Source organism: Saccopteryx leptura, chromosome 8 (assembly GCF_036850995.1).
Source record: "Saccopteryx leptura isolate mSacLep1 chromosome 8, mSacLep1_pri_phased_curated, whole genome shotgun sequence".
NCBI classification, from domain to species: domain Eukaryota; kingdom Metazoa; phylum Chordata; class Mammalia; order Chiroptera; family Emballonuridae; genus Saccopteryx; species Saccopteryx leptura.
This window is the reverse complement of record NC_089510.1, coordinates 25929250-25936363: the sequence shown is the minus strand read 5'-3', so window position 1 is coordinate 25936363 and position 7114 is coordinate 25929250. Positions and strand designations below refer to the sequence as shown.

The 7114-nt window shown below is 38.2% G+C and overlaps 1 non-coding gene across 1 annotated transcript; it reads right to left on the bottom strand.

Moving 5' to 3' along the window:
- Positions 1 to 6829: 6829 nt before the first annotated feature.
- On the bottom strand, positions 6830 to 6905 carry TRNAA-UGC (transfer RNA alanine (anticodon UGC)). Its single transcript has one exon. It is a non-coding gene; the product is annotated as a tRNA-Ala (tRNA).
- Positions 6906 to 7114: the final 209 nt, after the last annotated feature.

Genomic DNA, 7114 nt, shown 5'->3' with positions numbered 1-7114 from the left:
GTAGAAGAAGCATTTGAGTTGAAATATGCAGAGTAAGTCATGGACATTTGAAAATAGAAGTGCATTCCAAACAGAAATGTCAGCATTCAGTATTTTCCCTCTTTTCAGTGGAAGATGTTTTTCAAGACTTCCAGTGGATGCTTGAAACTGCTCATAGTATATTTTCCCCTATATTTTCATACCTACAATAAGGAGTTTCTTTGGTTTGTTTGTTCTTGTTTTTATTTTTTATTTTTGTGTGTGACAGAGACAGAGAGAAACAAAGAGAGAGACATATAGGGACAGACAGACAGGAAGGGAGAGAGATGAGAAGCATCAACTCTTCATTGCGACACCTTAGTTGTTCATTGATTGCTTTCTCATGTGTGCCTTGACCCGAGGGAGCTACAGAAGACTGAGTGACCCCTTGCTCAAGCCAGCGACCTTGGGCTCAAACTGATGAGCCTTGCTCAAACCAGATGGGTCTGCGCTCAAGCTGGCGACCTTGAGGTTTCAAACCTGGCTCCTCTGTGTCTCAGTCCGATGCTGTATCCACTGCACCGCTACCTGATCAGGCTGTTTTTCTTTTTAAGTGAGAGGAAGGAAGATAGTGAGACAGACTCCCGCATGTGCCCCCCACTGGTATCCACCCAGCAATCCCTGTCTGGGGCTGATGTTCTAATCAACTGAAATATTTTTAGCTCTTAAGGCTGACCTGCTTGAACCAACCAAACTATCCTCAGCACCCTGGCTCTTGCTTGAACCAATCAAGCCACTGGTTTCACTGGAGAGAAGGCAGAGAGGGGGTGGGAGAGACTCAGATGTTTGCTTCTCTTGTGTGCCCTTACCAGTAATCGAACCCAGAACATCCATACAATGGACCACCACTCTAACCACTGAACAAACCAACCAACTCATCAGCCTACTATGATGAGTTTTAACTTATAGTTAACTAATAACAAAATAAACAATTATAACAATACTTCGTAATAAAAGTTATGTGAATGAAGTCTCTGTCTCTCAACATATCTTACTATACTGTATTTACCCTTCCTCGTGTGTTACTGAAATATGATAAAATGCCTATAGGATGAAATAAGGTGAGGTGAATGACAGATTTGCCTGAACACAAGCACAAATTATCTGATAACTGATGTGTCTACTAAGTGACTAATGGATTGGTAGAATATACAGTGTGAATTCTCTGAACAAAGGGATGATTCACATTCTGGGTAGCACGGACCAGGATGGCACAGATTTTTATCACATTACTCACAACAGCTCATAATTTAAAACTGTTTATTTCTGCAATTTCCACTTAATATTTTCATGCCTTGGTTAACCACAGGTATCTGTAGTTATAGAAAGCTAAGCTGCATATAAAGGGGGGATAACTGAATACAGTGATTCTGAATGATACCTAAAACAATACAAATAAAAGAAAGGTAAGTGTGATGAAGTCCAAATGTCAGTGGGACACATCGAAAGATGACTCAGCAGTGACAGAAAGGGCCAGATATTACAAAATATTATAAATGATGTTAAAGATTTTGATTTGTACTCTCTGAAGGGAATGAGAATTGAGGCGGGTGAGGTGACCAAGGTAGGTATTGAAGTGGCTTCAGCGTGAATTAATGATCGATGTAGAATGGATAGAAATATCTAACTAGGTCCTCATTACCAAGGACCAAGTAAAGGGACGTGGACTGGGACCTTATTCAATGCAAGACGTATATCAGTAAGATGGCAGTGGAGAAGAAGATAACAGGATGAGCTTTGGAGATATTTGAGGAAAAAAAAAACACTAAATGTTAGTGAGATACTTGATATGAGGCAGGAAATAAAGTTTTCAAGACACTTTCTTGATTTCCGTCATAAAGCTGGACTCATGATGCTGTTGTAAACTGAGAGAGAAGGTACTGGAAGGGGGGATTTGTGTGAGGGCACATGGGTCCGCACAAACACACACAGTGATTGTAAATAGAGGTCATGTGTTTGTATTTTAGAAGTGCATTAGTGAGAGTTTGGTTAGAAGACCAACAATTCAGAGGCGGATTTAACGACGGGCGTACCGGGTGCGTGTCCTGGGCCCCGACTTCTGAAGGGCCCTTCAAAACCCCAACCTTACATTTTTTTCTAATGACACCAAGTTTGGTTTCATATGTGCAATTTTAACATTAATAGAAGATTATATTTTTTATTTATTTAAAAATATGGTTAACATGTTTTTATTTCCCCTGTCTCTCTCTTTTTTTTAAGGAGCCTGATATTTCCTTCTGCACCCGGGGCCTCAACCGACCTTAATCCACCTCTGTGTATACAGCTATAACATAGAATGCCCGTATACAGATCTTCCATAGACTACAATATATAGTATTGAGTATTTTCAAAAATCCATGTGATATTCCTAAAATAAAAGACTTCTCTTGAAAATGGAAATTTCTTTCACACAGCAAGATAAATCTTTCTCAAAGACCATACTTATAAAATAGATAATTTTGTGATATGTACAAAGTACATTTATAGTAAGTCCATATATTTTCAAATACAAGAAAAACACTAGGATATCTTTAGAGAGGAAACTTTCCTGCTCTTCTGTCATGTTAGCATTTATACTAACCTTAGGGCTTACTTAAAATCCCTACATCTTTGGAACACAAAACAGAACAGATAATGCTATGCTATACACATTATACTGTTAATAGGAGGAAAAATTTACTATAAATGTTATTTCTAAAAGGTTATTTTAATCTAGTATGAATATATTTGAATTTCTAAAGCCATTAGATGTAAAAAGAACATGAAAACCAGAAAACCTAAACATTTATTCTTTATACTTTTAAGTAATTTCATTGTTTATTACAATAGAACATTTGAAATGATTGTTTACTGAAGACGTATTTGGGAGGAAAGGCGTTTTGTTTAAAGTGCACAAGATTAAGAATAAAAAACATGTAAAATTTGGAAGAATTTATATTACATAATATACAAAATATACTAAGAGCTTATAAAATTATTTTTTCCCTTTGCACATACTGGAATTTGACTTTCTTAAAACTTGTAAGAAACTCTTCTGCTGCTCTGCTACCTGAGGAAAAAAACGTATATTCTGTGTATTGGCATAAACAATATGAACATATTCCTTCCCCGCCACAGCCATGACCAGCTCTCACCTCTGTGCTGTGATAGCCTGGTGGTGTCCCTGGAGATAAAACCCATTCAGTTTGACAAATTCTCTGACTGGTTCTCGTGATTTTCTCACTCTCATGCCTCCAGTAAGTCTTCAAAATTACTATTTAACTTCTCCTATTGAAACCAGAAATAAAATGGGCCCTGGCTGGTTGGCTCAGTGGTAGAGCATCAGCCTCAGTGTGTGGATGTCCCATGTTCGATTTCTGGTCAGGGCACACAGGAGAAGCGCCCATATGCTTCTCCACCATTCCTTCCCCCTCTCGCTTCTCTCTCTCTCTCTCTCTCTCTCTCTTCCCCTCCTGCAGCCAGGAGTGTGTTATCACTGGCTCGATTGGAGCGAGTTGCCCCCCAGAGCTGAGGATGGCTCCACCTCAGGCGTGAAGAAAGTTCGGTTGAAGCAAAGGAGCAATGGCCTCAGATAGAGCATGGTCCCCTAGTAGACTTGCCAGTTGGATCCTGGTCAGGGCACACGCAGGAGTCTGTCTCTGCTTCCCCTCCTCTCGCTGAATTTAAAAAAAGAAAAATAAAAGAAACCAGAAAAAATGACCTGCAAGTCCAGGAGCCTGTTATTATGAAAACCAATTACATGACAGAAGTGTTGGTGAGAAATAAAGAAAGGTTTATTCAAGTTTTAGCCATCTGAGAAGATGGGGGTCATCTCCTCAAATACCCATCTTCCTCTTCTGTTGCAGACAGGGATTTTAATAAGGAGGGAAAAAGAGGGGGAGTAAGAAAAACTAGAAAAAAGGAATCAAAAGAAGAGGGTTAAGAGTTCTTTGCTGAGGGGACTCGGCACAATTTGTTTAGATAAGTAGATAAAGGCCAGTAGTCTCTTGGAACTGGAACATCTGAAGGCCGGAATCTGTCTCTTTGCTTGTTACAGAAACTGAAGCTGGCAAGTAATTTATAAACCAGAATTTTTATTTTATGTAACATGTCCACAGATTCCCACAGTCAGGTTTTATTTTTGGTCTTGAGTAAGAATCAGAATTGCATTGAATTTATAAATTGCTTTGGGTAATATAGACATTATAATTATGTTAATTCTTCCTAACCATGAACACGGTATATGCCTCCACTTGTTTGTGTCTTCCTTGATTTCTTTTATCAGTGTTTTATAATTTTCTGAGTACAAGTCTTTAACCTCCTTGGTTAAATTTACTCCTAGGTACTTTTTTTGTTGTTGTTGCAATAGTGAAGGGGATTGTTTCCTTAATTTCTCTTTCTGACAGTTCATTGTTTATGTATAAAAATACCTCTGATTTCTGTGTATTAATTTTATATCCTGCCACCTTGCTGAATTCATTTATTAGGTCCAGTAGTTTTTTGATTGAGACTTTAGGGTTTTCTATATACAGTATCATATCATCTGCAAATAATGATAGTTTTACTTCTTCTTTTCCAATTTGGATGCCTTTTATTTCTTCTTCTTGTCTGATTGCTTTGGCTAGGACTTCCAGTACCATGTTGAATAAGAGTGGTGAAAGGGGGTATTCCTGCCTTGTTCCTGATTTTAGAGGAATTGCCCTTTGACCCAGCCATCCCACTTATAGGAATATATTCCAAGGACACCATATCACCGACTGAAAAAAAAAATGCACCCCTATGTTTATGGCAGCATTGTTCACAATAGTGAAGATCTGGAAACAGCCCAAGTGTCCGTCGGTGGACGAGTGGATTAAAAAGCTGTGGTACATATCAATATATACAATGGAATACTATGGGGCTATGAAAAAGAAGGAAATATTACCTTTTGCAACAATATGGAGGGACCTGGAAACTATTATGTTGAGTGAAATAAGCCAGGCAGAGAAAGAAAAATATCATATGACCTCACTCATTTGAGGAATCCAAGGAATAATGAGAACTGAGGAACGGAATTGAGACAGAGGAGGGATCAAAGGGACCAGAGGAAAAGAGGACAGAGAAAAAGGGGATGATAGGATGGGATAAACCTGAAGGGAAGGGGGGAGGGTGCTGTAGGGAGGGGGACAAGGGAGATGTTGAGGGGAATAGGGGGGAGGGGGAAGCATTTGGGGTGACCCTAGAATCTATGTAAACACAATTAATTAAATTTAAAAAAAGGAAAAAAAAAATCAGAATTGCAAGCCTCAGCGAAGTGAAAGTGAGGAGAAGTGGTTATTTTTCTTGCTTGGATGTTAAGCCTTATTGAGCATCAACCAGATAGGAACAGACCTTTTCATTGTAATGAGTATTTGCTGGAGGTAAAAGAGCAGGATTGATTATATACTTTTGATTTGTTACAGGATATATAACTGTGATCACTAAACTAGTAATATTGAATCATGGTTATAAGAACAACAAACTGGACTTTACATTTTATAGAAATTCTTTCATAAGCTTACTTTGTTGATACATTCCTATTTTTCCCCTCTATTTTATGGCTAGTCAAACTAATACCAGTAAATTATTAATATAGTATATTTATTCCCAGTTACACCATCAGTGTATGGCTCAAGAAGCTTCTGTTCCTGATCTTGGTTGTGATTCTCTGCATTTTTCTGTCTCTTCAGATTTCAGAGTAGCAATTTGCTCTTGCAAGTCCAGCTCTTTGATGCGTTCAAGTAACGGTGTTTCTCACTTTGTTCATTGTTTTCTTTTTGGAAAGACAGCTGCAACAACTTCAACCAAAGTTCTATCATCTTCTTACAATCAAAAAAAATTTTTTTTACCTTAACGATAATTCAGCTTCTACCTTTGATAAATTCTCTTGAGTTTTTGTTTTCCCGAAACCATCTTTATTTCATTTTCAATTCTGAGAGGTATTTTTGCTGGAGATAGCATTTTAATTTCACCTTAATATTCGTCCTTTGGTACTTTAATAGTGTATTCTTTATGTCTCTTTGTTTTCTGATAAAATTCTGAGGTTCTAATTTTTGCTGTCTGTATAAAATATGTCTCTCTGCTGGGGATGCTTTTCAGATTTTTCATTATCACTGCTGCTCAGCAATGGAGTTTTAATGCGCTCCAGTGCAGAATTTCTTCTTCTTCTTCTTCTTCTTCTTCTTCTTTTTTTTGGTTTTGCTTAATTTTGTTGACATTCTTGGATGTGTTGATCTAAGATTTTTCTCAAAATTAAAATATTTGTGACAGTTCTTCAAAAATTTATTTTTGTCCACCTATCTTTCCTTTTAGTATTCCAATTACTTGTATACTAGATGGGTTAATAGTGTTCCACAGGCCATTGAGATTGCTTCTTTTCTTTTTCAGCCTTTGTATTTCTGTTTCCATGTAGTTTCTAGTACTGTCTTCATGGTTACTGAGCTTTTATTCTGTAATAGGTAATATTTTCTTAAGTCATTCAATAATTGTATTTTTTATCTGAAAGTTTATATTTTTCAGATGTAAAACTTTTTTTTTTTTTCCTGAAGTTGGAAATGGGGAGGCAGTCAGACAGACTCCCATTTGCGCCTGACCGGGATCCACCCGGCATGCCCACCAGGGGGCGATGCTCTGCCCATCTGGGGCGCCGCTCTGTTGCAACCAGAGCCATTCTAGCGCCTGAGGCAGAGGCCATAGAGCCATCCTCAGCGCCCGGGCCAACTTTGCTCCAATGGAACTTGGCTGCGGGAAGGGAAGAGAGAGACAGAGAGGAAGGAGAGGGGGAGGGGTGGAGAAGCAGATAGGCGCTTCTGTGTGCCCTGGCCGGGAATCAAACCCGGAACTCCTGCACGCAAGGCCGATGCTCTACCACTGAGCCAACTGGCCAGGGCCTCAGATGTAAAACTTTTAATGATTTTTTTTACTCCTTTTATTTCTCCCACATTAAGTTCTTTTTTAAATTTTTGAGTTTTAAAATCTTTATTTACATATTCTCTGCCATTATTGAGTTTTTTTTTCCTAATGGTTTATTTTTTCCTGGCTATTTTTTCATGTTTTCTCATTTCTTTGCACATTTATTAACTCTTTCTTAATTTCATCA